The sequence below is a fragment of the Pelophylax lessonae genome, assembly GCF_965119305.1.
Source record: "Pelophylax lessonae genome assembly, chromosome: 9".
NCBI classification, from domain to species: Eukaryota; Metazoa; Chordata; class Amphibia; order Anura; family Ranidae; genus Pelophylax; species Pelophylax lessonae.
This window is the reverse complement of record NC_138776.1, coordinates 3,305,386-3,317,468: the sequence shown is the minus strand read 5'-3', so window position 1 is coordinate 3,317,468 and position 12,083 is coordinate 3,305,386.

Here is a 12,083-nt window from a genome sequence, read left to right as displayed (position 1 = left end):
GCCAACTGTCGGCTATGGACGCCGGTACCGGGGTGATGCCTCTAGCTGCAGCCATCACTCCGGTACAGCAATTTCCGAAATATCTGCAATATCGGCCACCTTGATTCCAATATATCGGGGAAAGTGCATATCAGCCCTCGATATATCGGCTTTGCTGATAATCAGTCGATCCCTAATAAAAAATATATAGTAGCCAGTAAGAAATTGAAAATGATGGAGAACCCTGTGTAGGGGAAAACCATACTTTCATAATGGCAGAGCCTGGATACAAAAGGATAAAGCAAACATCTGGTGGTCGGCCAGTGGTCTGGCCTGGGAGCTGAAGGTGGCGGGACCGAACACTCCCCCACCCGGGGACACATGGGGGGGATAGAGGTGATAGGTATGTGAATAAAAATCACCCTTGACAACCCCATCCCTTGCTGAAACAAAATATATAATGTATAAATAAATATAAAATGAAAAAACTGCATCAGAAATAGTGATAGCAGAAAGTAAAGTATCCATATAAATGTATATAATGTTACAAGACAATGATGGGAAGACAAGGGGAAAGAGAGGCCAACCGGGTGAAAGATGATAAGAAGTGAAAGTAGTGCAACCCATTGGGCATGGGATCAAAGAAAGAGTGAAGAAGAATGTGCAATTGAAGTAATATAGAAGAAAGAAAAAAGAAACATCAATAAATAATTAAAGATAGAATAAAATAAATACAAAATGAAAAGTTGATACTTTCATTGTCTCCTACAATGGTTAAGTGCCGGTTCACACTTATGCGCTTGTACTGCGAATGCTATGCGTTCTAAATAGTCTCCAATCGCATGCATTTACAAAATTCATTGAATTCGTGACACTCGTTCACATCTATGCGTTGCGATCCAGATGCGAATGTGATGCGATGATAAAAAGGGTCTTGTGCGAGTTTACAGAGTTGCGTTGCGAATTTAGTCTCCATAGACATCAATGTAAATCGGTCTGGACTCGCATTATCAGTTCAGATATGTGCGAATTCTTATGTGCGAATTTTTATTTTTTGTTTGATTTTCCCCTCAGCTCCACCCCTCCTGAGCTTAATTAACATAATCAACGCAATAAAATTTTCATTACAATCGCGCTGGTACTATTGAAAAACACAAGGGAAACTCGCACTGCAAATTCGCATTGCAAGCGCAAGCGCATAAGTGTGAACCGGCACTAATGGTGGGTACATACTCACATAGTTATATCTCTGTTATATTTCACTGTGATTCACTATCAACTTTTCATTTTGTTTTGTTTTATTTTATTTTATCTTTAATAATTTCTCTTTTTTTTTCTTTCTTATGCTTTAAAGCACTTTGAAAGTGTGAAACGCGTTTATCTCGGTATCTTGTACACCTTTGATGTATGTTAACCACTTTACGACCGCTCGCCGCACTTATACTGCGGCAGGCAGCCGCTCCTGCGCGAACCGCCGTAGGTATAGTCAGTCGAGCGCAGGCAGCTAGGGGGCGAGCCCGCGCCGCCGCCGCGCTCCCCACCCCGCTCGTCAGTGGGGAAGCCGATTCACTCCGATTGGCGCCTGACACCCGCGATCGCTCCCCGCTGAGAGAGAAGGACGGTTGGATGTTGTAAACACAGCTGACCGTTCTTCTCCCTAGAATGATCACAGAGCTCCTTCTATATAGGAACACAAGTCTCTATGATCACTTCACAAGCCATGCCCCCCCCCCCCCACATATTTAACCCTTTGATCACCCACAGTGTTAACCCCTTCCCTGCCAGTGTCATTAGTACAGTAACAGTGCATATATTTAGCACTGATTACTGCAGTAATGTCATTGGTCCCCCCAAAAGTGTCAAAAATGTCAGTTAGGGGTCCGATCTGTCCGCCGCAATGTCGCAATCCCGCAAAAAAAATGCAGATCGCCGCCATTACTAGTAAAAAGAAAAAAAAAAAAGGCAAATCTTTTTCGTAGTTGAAAGAATAAGGGTTTGGGACTTATCAGGCACACACACCAAATCGATATAATAAAAATATTGATAATTTTATTATCACATATTTAAAGCACATTTAACAAGATAGTAAGCAAACAGTGAAAGCATAAAAGAACATACCCATAACCCTTAGGGGATCCCAAATTGCAATTCTAACCCTGGGATGTGAAAAGGGGAATATGCACTCAGACAGCAGCAATCTGAGCATATACAAATATGCTGGTGGTGCCAAATCCTTATAAATTATTTGTAAAGAGGGAAGGATTGGGAGACAAGGATTTTTTGGCACAACATAATAATAAAATTCAAAATTTTTATTTGTGAATATAAATTAAAACAGGGGAATTCACTTAAAAAATGACCTAATAGAAGGCCCAGACGTTATATACAACTTATGTAGCAGTTTGTTTGAATTCCATACAGAAATCACATAAGAAATTACAGGCTTTTGTATAAGCAAATACTTGGCATCAGAAGAATCTTGCCGACGGGTGCCAGAAGGCACGGACTGCCGTCCAACCAGACCAGCTGATGTTGTATTCCGAGAAGCATGTGTACAGATTCAACATTGCTCAACATGTTTCGCCTTTTTCAAAGCTTCATCTGGAGCATTTTTATGCAGTACTCTGTATAGTGTTATACAACCAGACATGTGCATCAAAGTCAATTGTAAGTAACAAGGAGGGTCTCGTGGGTTGCGGGAAGCTCCTATAGTTAGTAGAAACCTTGGAATTGTAACGACCAAGGATTGGCGAACAATTGGTTGGCGTCAACAGCCCCAGTATTATTCATTTACTCCAAAGTAGAGACCCATCTGATAAATACTTCCTTGAGCTTCCAGGCAACAAACACAGAACCCTCCCCGGATGGGGAACCGCCACCAACAACTCATACTACAGTAAATGAATAATACTGGGGCTGTTGACGCCAACCAATTGTTCGCCAATCATTGGTTGTTACAATTCCAAGGTTTCTACTAACTATAGGAGCTTCCTGCAACCCACGAGACCCTCCTCGTTACTTACAATTGACGTTGATCCACATGTCTGGTTGTATAACACTATACAGAGTCATTCTCATGGAATCCCCTTGCAGAAAGGGTGTTCCATTTTGTGGGGATCTTCAGCACACCTTTTGGGGTTGCTAAACTGTAGCCTTTCTTTGAAGAACTTATCGATTGTTAAGAAATCTATTTGTCTCTGGATCTATGCACTTTTGGGACCTTTTCCAACTGGGATCCCTTTGCTTTTTGCCGGTCTTCCGGGGAATGCTTTAGTCGTTTCCTGCGGCCCTACAGGAGAATATGGGACCTACCTATCTCATGAGAACTTGGATGCAGATACTTGGGATCTTTTCCAATTAACAGTTTTTACGTATGTTTTTTCTTTGGAGGAAGGATGTATGGGGATTTCTTTCGCCTCCCCTCTCTCCCCCTCTATGAGTTGGGATCTATTTTCCCCTGATGAAGAACAGAACTGTTAGTTCTGAATATGTTTGAAACGCGTTGGATCAGGATCTATACTCTATCAAGGGGTTCTATACCCAGTGCAATATTGTCTTTTCATGTGTGGTAGCTTTTTCCAGTGTTCCACTACATGTATTTTATTATGCTGTGAACAATATATGTAATTTTGAATTAATTTATGTATTTTTGAATAAAATTAGGAATTTTTATATATCCATGTTTTTGTTTGCCTACAAAATCCCAATCTGAGGAGAAAAACCTTTTATTCTTATATGTAACAAGGGATGGTGGCAAACCATACCAACCATAATCTGAAAGTTCTTGTATATGTATAACACTATACAGAGTACTGCATAAAAATGCTCCAGATGAAGCTTTAAAAAGGCGAAACATGTTGAGCAATGTTGAATCTGTACACATGCTTGTCTGAATACAACATCAGCTGGTCTGGTTGGATGGCAGTCCGTGCCTTCTGGCACCCGTCGGCAAGATTCTTCTGATGCCAAGTATTTGCTTATACAAAAGCCTGTAATTTCTTATGTGATTTCTGTATGGAATTCAAACAAACTGCTGCATAAGTTGTATATAACGTCTGGGCCTTCTATTAGGTCATTTTTTAAGTGAATTCCCCTGTTTTTATTTATATTCACAAATAGAAATTTTGAATTTTATTATTATGTTGTGCCAAAAAATCCTTGTCTCCCAATCCTTCCCTCTTAACCCTGGGATGTGGCACCATATATACAGTATAGGGGGTATTGTCGAGGCCTAAACTTTCTTCTAAATCTTTTTTGTAGTTAGTAGACGCGATAACTTTTGCACAAACCAATCAAAATACGCTTATTGCAATTTTTTTTTTTTTTTTTACCAAAACTATGTAGCAGAAAACAAATTGGCCAAAAATGTTAAAAAATTTTGATTTTAAAATTTTTTTTTTGAGAATGTCATATAGCAGAATATGAAAAATATTGTTATTTTTTTCAGAATTGTCGCTCTTTTTTTGTTTATAGCGCAAAAAATAAAAATCGCACAGGTGATCAAATACCACCAAAAGAAAGCTCTATTTGTGGGAAAAAAGGACGTCAATTTTATTTGGGTACAGCGTCGCACGACCGCGCAATTGTCCGTTAAAATAACGCAGTGCCGAATCGCAAAAAATGGCCTGGTCATTAAGCGGGCAAATCCTTCAGGTCCAGAAGTGGTTAAAGCACTTTGAAAGTGTGAAACGCGTAAATCTCTGTCTCCTGTACACCTTTGATGTATGTTAATAAAGGATTCATCTTCCTAGCAGCTGGTGGTGTGCGGCCGGTTTCTCCTTCATTTCCACTACTTTATGCTAGAAGCATTTTTCAAGCTTCAGCGTTTAGGAGCAGAAAAAAATATATATTTTAGTTTTTGGGAGCATTTTCACGGCAGAAAAAAATGCTAAACACTCCTAAAATGCTCCTAAGCGCTTCTAAATGCTCCGAAAACTTTCCTAAACGCTCCTAAAACAGCTTTCTTTGGGCATTTATTTCTATATCTACTGTAAAAACACTAATATAACATTAACGCTCCTAAAAGCTTTTAAAAGCTACCAAAATGCTACTACAAGCCGACACAAAAATGCTATTATCAGTGTTTTCCATCTAGCGTTTTTTTTTCTAGCGCTTATAAAAAAAACCTCTAGTGTGCATGAAGCCTTTAAGATGAATACACCTGGGATTTTGGAATTTCCTATCTTTAGAGACTGCAAAAAGCCAATAATAATAAGATACAAGTTGGAATTATCAGGGTAATTCATCAATTTATACAAAGTACCCCTGCCTATGAAATAAAAGTTATCACCCCCCCCCATTTTATTTTAATGCTGAGTCATATGGACTGCTGCATCTTCTTTAGTCCATTCTTTTGGAGTTAGAACCCTCACTATCCTCTCTTTAGCTTTAGCTGCTGCATTCTTGAGTTTGGAATTGCCTTTGATGAGCACAATGCTATGTGCCGGAGCATACAGCCCAGAGACTAGCTTACATAGGGCGAGACGTGGATCCCCTTTCCTAAAAATATTAATGATATTAATAACGGCAGTTATAAAGTGTATAACAAATAAAAGAAGAAGAGAGAGAACGGTGAACCTAGCAGAGAGATGGGCATCTATGAAAGCCTCGTGCTTCCCATCCAAGGTTTTGCGCATGCGATTTGTGTGCCGCTTTAGAGAAATGATTATAAGACTTGCGGAAATGATGGTGAACACCAATGGAATGGAATACCCAAAAGGCAAAACTAAAGCACGATATATACCTAAATAAGTGTCCTTAGTAGCATCGTCCAAGATGGAGCTGCCGTTGGCAGAAGGGAGGTCCTTATTCTGGCTCGGTTGCATCTGCCCAGTGCTGAACAGTGGATATCCCAACAAAGCGCATACAATCATGGAGCAATTTATTATTCTTCGGTGCCACATAAGAAAGTGCCGCTGACACAAACAAAATAAAGTGTGATTGAAAGTCAGGATTTTGGCGCAGTAGAACACGCAAAGAAATCCCGACACCGTTAGACTGCACTGAATGGAGATCATTTGAAGGGCATAAGCAGATTGGCAGAATAAGTCAGAGTTCAAGAAAAGGTCACAAAACCAGTTGAGTCCTGACCATATCTGAATGGAGAGATTGGACAAGCCAACGGAACATATGAAGTGGTCGGCAGCGGTGATATCCCCGTAGTGCTTCCAGTCTGAAAGGTTAACTCCAAGCATGAATCCATTGGTGACGAATCCCACCAATAAAGCCACAACCCTGAGGGCTGTAAGAGCTAGTATGAAGCTTGTGGCCATGATGGAGACAATAATGAGACAATGGTGTTCACAGAGGTATTTAAAGGAAATATGCAAACCATAGGAGCATTAGATAACATTCTCTAACAACAATATTCAAACAAACTCATTTTACAGAAGGAGGAGAGAAAACGTGAGCTTTGTTTGCTTTGGTTGGTGTTAAGAATGGCCAATTGTACGCCCCTCTAAAATACACAGCACAGTCCATATACAGTAGGTTGACAGACTTAAAGGTGACTTTTAGTTTGCTGTAGCTGTGTATATGGGTCTGATTAAAACAACTCCTGAAGGGATGCCCATAGCTCACCGTGGCCTCCCAGAGAGTGTAAGCAGTTAGCAGGGGCAGACTGGCAACTTTCGACCCAGGGGGCAAGTACAAACCAGAGGCCCATGGTGCAGCGACTCATCCCCCCTCCCACTCTCCCTCTTCCCATCCTCCTCCTGTTAGAAACCGTTTGTTAGAAACTGCCAATTGGCTAATACGCATGCGCGAATTAGCCAATGTGCACGTCATGCGTTCTCACGTTTGCACGCACTGACCCAGACATTTTGGCGCCAAAGAAAGCCTATTTAAAGACAGCTGATGCACTGGCACTTTGCTGTCTTGTCTTCAGCTCTTGCCATTGTTCCTGAACCTGTGACCTGTTTCCTGCTGATTTCCTGTTGACCTTTTGGCTTGTTCCTGACTCCCTTTCGTCTGCTACCCGTCCTGACCCCGGCTTGTTTGACCATTCTCTCGGATCTCCCTTGTCTGTTTACCTGCCTTCGGACCTTGACCGGTTGTCCCTTGGTGGGGCGACCCTGAGGATCGCGACCTGGTATCCACACCCAGCGAAGTCCATCCTCACCACCAGAGGCTCTGGCGAAAACCGGTGGATACTTAGATTCCACACCTCAGGCTAGCCTGTGTCACTTACCTTGGCGGTTCCCGTCCAAACTCCGCCCTCTAGCGAACATCGGGGCCTATCTCTGCCGTCAGGTTACCACCAGCACCCTAACACCTCCCGACCCCCATTCCAAGATGAAGCCCTGCTCCAGATACTCTCTACTTACCAGCCGAATCAGGGTTCCCGACCTGGCCAGTAGGGGGGCGGTTGGGGGGAGCTGGGACAGCTCGGTTGGGGCTGGCCAGTGGAGAAGACTCTCCAGTGGGGCATGGAATCGGCCTCTGCTCAGACACAGTTTGAATATAAGAAAAGAGCAGCGGGATAAAAAAACATATATTGCGTGGTTAGAAGAAAGACCTACCTTCTGGTAGAAATGCTTAAAGTGAATGTAAACCCCCCCCCCCCCCCCCATATACCCAGTGAAGTGAACAGCCTCACATGATACACAGAAACAAATCCTTCATCATAGGTTTTACTTGTATATGTGCTGTCTTCAGCTTTCTACACTGTTTAGAATGTGCACATTGTGTTACAAATCTTGATTCCTCATTCAGCAACGGGAGGGGAGTCTGTGCATACACTGTGTGTGAGCTGATTGGAGGAAAGACACCCCCCCCCACTTCACATAGGCAGAGGAACAAAGAAACTTGCAGAGCTGTACTCTAAATAGACAAGCTCTCTGCTTATCTATCTCTAAGCTCTCTCCCCGACACAAATTTCCAGCTGCTTTTATCTGTGTCTGAGAACTTGTCTGAAGTTATCATGCTGATAACAAAGGAACGGAGCAACAGAAAGACACAACACTTAGAGCTTTAGAGAGAGATAAGTAAAAACACTACAGATATACAGTATCTCACAAATTGAAAATGAGAAATGCTGCATTGAGGATTGGTCTTTATACATGAAGTGGTGGAGGAGAGTCTACCAGCAATGGTCATCCTACTGCAATGTGTAACCTGGAAACACAAGCAGCTCAAGCAGAAACAAGCAGCTTTACAATGTAAAGTAGTGAGTGTACAGCTTGTATAACAGTGTAAATTTGCTGTCCCCTCAAAATAACTCAGCACACAGCCATTAATATCTAAACCGCTGGCAACAAAAGTGAGCACACCCCTAAGTGAAAATGTCCAAGTTGGGCCCAGTTAGCCATTTTCCCTTCCCGATCTCATTAGTGTTACAAGGTCTCAGGTGTGAATGGGGAGCAGGTGTGTTACATTTGGTGTTATCGCTCTCACTCTCTCATACTTGTTACTGGACGTTCAACATGGTACCTCATGGCAAAGAACTCTCTAAGAATCTGAAAAAAAGAATTGTTGCTCTACATAAAGATGGCCTAGACTATAAGAAGATTGCAGGGGGGTCCTGGAGGAGGTGGGGCGAGATATCAAATTGTTTTTTCAGGAAAACAATACGGGGGAGACTTCTCAGACTATAACTTGGGCTGCCCATAAGGCCACGATTCGCGGTAAACTGATTCAAATTGCGGCGAGATTGAAGCGCAACCGGGAGAGCACCATCAAAATGCAGGAACAGGCCCTAACCGTTTTGCTCCAGGAGCAGAGGACGCACCCCCAGTTGGACCTTAGGGATAGGATAGACGCTGCTAGACTGGCTCTGAACCTGAGCCTTACGACCCAAGCTGAGAAGTGTCTTCGCTGGTCCCGCCATAGATTTTATACCATGGGTGATAAACCGACCCCGCTTTTGGCACGTAAATTGGTTCCCTGCCCTTTTACGTCAGCTCTTCCCAGGCTGCGCTTGCCGACTGGGGCGCTCTCTATTAATCCGGACCTCCTCACGTCCGAATTCATGAGGTTTTATACCAAGCTTTATCGAGAACCGGCCACTTATGATCGGGGTCAGGCGGACGTTTTTTTTGCGGACCTCGCTTTGCCATTGCTATCCCAATCCCATATAGCGTTGATGGACGGGGCGATCACGGAAGCGGAGGTGACACAGGCTATTAAGGGCCTGCATCCCTTCAAGGCCCCTGGGCCTGACGGTTTTTCGGGTGTGTATTATCGTAAATTCCAGGAAACCCTGACCCCTCACCTTTGTGCCCTCTTCAATGCCCTTCGGTCAGGCGAACCACTTCCACCTCAGGAAAATGTGGCATATATCCATGTCCTCCCTAAGCCGGGTAAGGATCATAGCATTTGTGATAATTATCGCCCGATTTCCTTAATCAACTCAGATCTAAAAATTTTAGCCAAGGTTCTGGCCGCCAGACTTGGTTCCTTCTTGGCCACATATGTACACCCTGACCAGGCCGGTTTTGTCCCGGGTCGTCAGACCTCGGATCAGACCAGGCGGGTCCTGGACATTATCTCCTCTATTCAATCGGATTGGGACGGGGGTGGTCCTCGTAAGGGTATGCTTCTCTCGTTAGATATACACAAAGCCTTTGATTCCCTTTCGTGGGATTACCTGTTTGATGTTCTAGCACGCTTCGGCCCCCCCTTTCTCACTTTGCTATGGGCCCTGTATAGCACACCTAAGGTGACCCTAAGGTTAAAGGGATACTCCTCGGGACCCATTCCGATAAGAAGGGGCACCCGTCAGGGTTGCCCCCTGTCCCCCCTCCTCTTCGTTCTAGCGCTGGAACCGCTCGCGATCAAAATCCGGGCCTCACAGGATGTTAAGGGGTTGGTTTGTGGGGGCTCCGAACATAAGTGCGTCCTCTTTGCGGACGACCTATTGGCAGTGGTTTCCTCTCCTCTCACGACTTTGCCTAACTTGTTTGCCCTGCTGGACTCTTTCTCACTAGTTTCGGGGTTGCGTGTTAACCAGGCTAAGTCACAGGCAATGAATCTTTCTCTGGAAGCTGGGACGGTGGTAACGCTACAATACTCCTTTAAATTTACATGGCACTTAGACTTACTCCCTTATTTAGGTATTAATTTGACTCCCTCCCTGCACACTTTGTATGCCAAGAACTATCCGCCCCTGTTTGCCCGGTTGAGGGAGGACATGGGAAGGTGGTCGCTGCATCCCCCTTCATGGTTTGGTAGATTGCATTCGATCAAAATGAACGTCCTCCCGAGGGTGCTGTATTTGTTTCGCACGCTGCCAGTGCTCTGCGCCGGGCAGATGTGATTACGTTTCAGGGCCATATCCTTTCATTTATCTGGGGGAACAAGAGACCTAGGGTGAACAAAAAAACGCTCTACACCCCTAAATCCAGGGGAGGTCTGGGGGTGCCGGACCTGATGAAATATTACTACGCGGCACAAATGGCCCAATTGATACAATATCACTCTCACCAGTCCCCTACGGCATGGATGTACTTGGAGGCCAGTTCGATACCGGGAGGGGAGGTCTCCCAAATTATGTGGTTATCGCCCAAAGATCGCCCTCCTATTCTCTGCCCGGCTTTATCCCACTCTCTAGCAGTCTGGGATTGGTTATCCAGAACACATGCCTTCCGGTCTCCCCACACCCCCATGGCCCCCATTCTGAATAATAGCGGGTTCCCCCCGGGTCTCTCCCCCAGATCCTTTCAATGGTGGACAAATAAAGGTCTGATCCGCATAGCGGACCTCTGTGATCATAGGGGTTTCCTTAAAAGGCAGCAGTTGGTTGACAAATATGACTTGCCTCAGTCTGAATATTTTAGGTACACTCAAATTGACCATTATGTTCGTACACTATCTCGCCTCTCAGACCTGACAACAATGACACCCGTGGAATATTTATGCCGCAAATATGATAAGCTACGCAGTTACATCTCCATGATTTATAATGTGTTATCTGACTCGCCTATTAAACTTCCTTATATGGTCCGTTGGGAGGCCGATATCCAGGACACCTTTGAATTGGTGGACTGGCATGTCATGGCTCAGGAGGCCTCCAGGTCTTTGATCAACACTTCCATTATAGAAGCCAACTATAAAGTCCTGCTACGCTGGTATATGGTGCCAGCTAGAATTGCCACCTTCGTTCCAGGAGCATCTCCTCTGTGTTTTCGGGGTTGCAGCCAGGAGGGTACCATGTTCCACATTTGGTGGCGATGCCCCAAAGTGCAACGTTTTTGGATTAGGGTGTACAATTTTGTGTACACCTTGACACAGGTTAACCTAATTAAATCTCCACAGCAGGCCCTCTTGGGTCAGAAGGTAGATGCGGCCACGAAGGCACAGAGGAGGCTTATTACTTTTATTTTCACTGCAGCAAAAATTACTATTGCCAGGTCTTGGAGGTCTCCTGTCGTTCCGTTTGAGCAGCTGAGGCATAAATTGTCCTGGATCATGGTGAATGAACGGCTCTCGGCACAACTAGACGACAAGCTGCGCAGATTTGATAAAGTATGGGAGCCATGGCTCAACTATCTGACAGGGCCGGCTTGAGGGCGGTCCATGGTGCGGGGGGGCGGTGCGCGGAGTTGGGTCCACTCTTTTCCCTTTCTACTGCTTCTTCTTTCTTTCTTTTCCTTCTACCTTTCTTCTTCGTCTCTTTTGCACTTTTCTACTTATCACTGGGGCTCTCTCAGGGTGGCATGTTGCTGCATGCATATGCACTTTTACCCGCTCAGGAATTTAGACTTGTATAGCCTATCTTATGTGTTTCTGTTCGACAGTTGTGTGGGTAACCACTGTATCATTTTTTGTTTGCCTTGGGGAATGTTACAGCTTGTTGCAGTAATGGCCTTGCCCCTAAATGGCATTCTTTGTCATTGTTATGATGTTTATGCATAAAACTCTCAATAAAAATTATTGAAAAAGAAGATTGCAGGGTCACGCTCAGGACATAGACCCCAGGTAACTGCCAGTCCAGGCCGACAGAGAGAGGGACAAAAGGTCATCCTTCAGAGGGCTTTGTTGGGCCTGTTCTGAACCATCCGCTCCTGCAAAACTCTTGTGCATAGAATGCATTAGAGATGTGGCCACAGATAAGGAGGCAGTGGCACTCAGGATGAAGGATTATATCCAGGAGGCGGTGGCTGAGA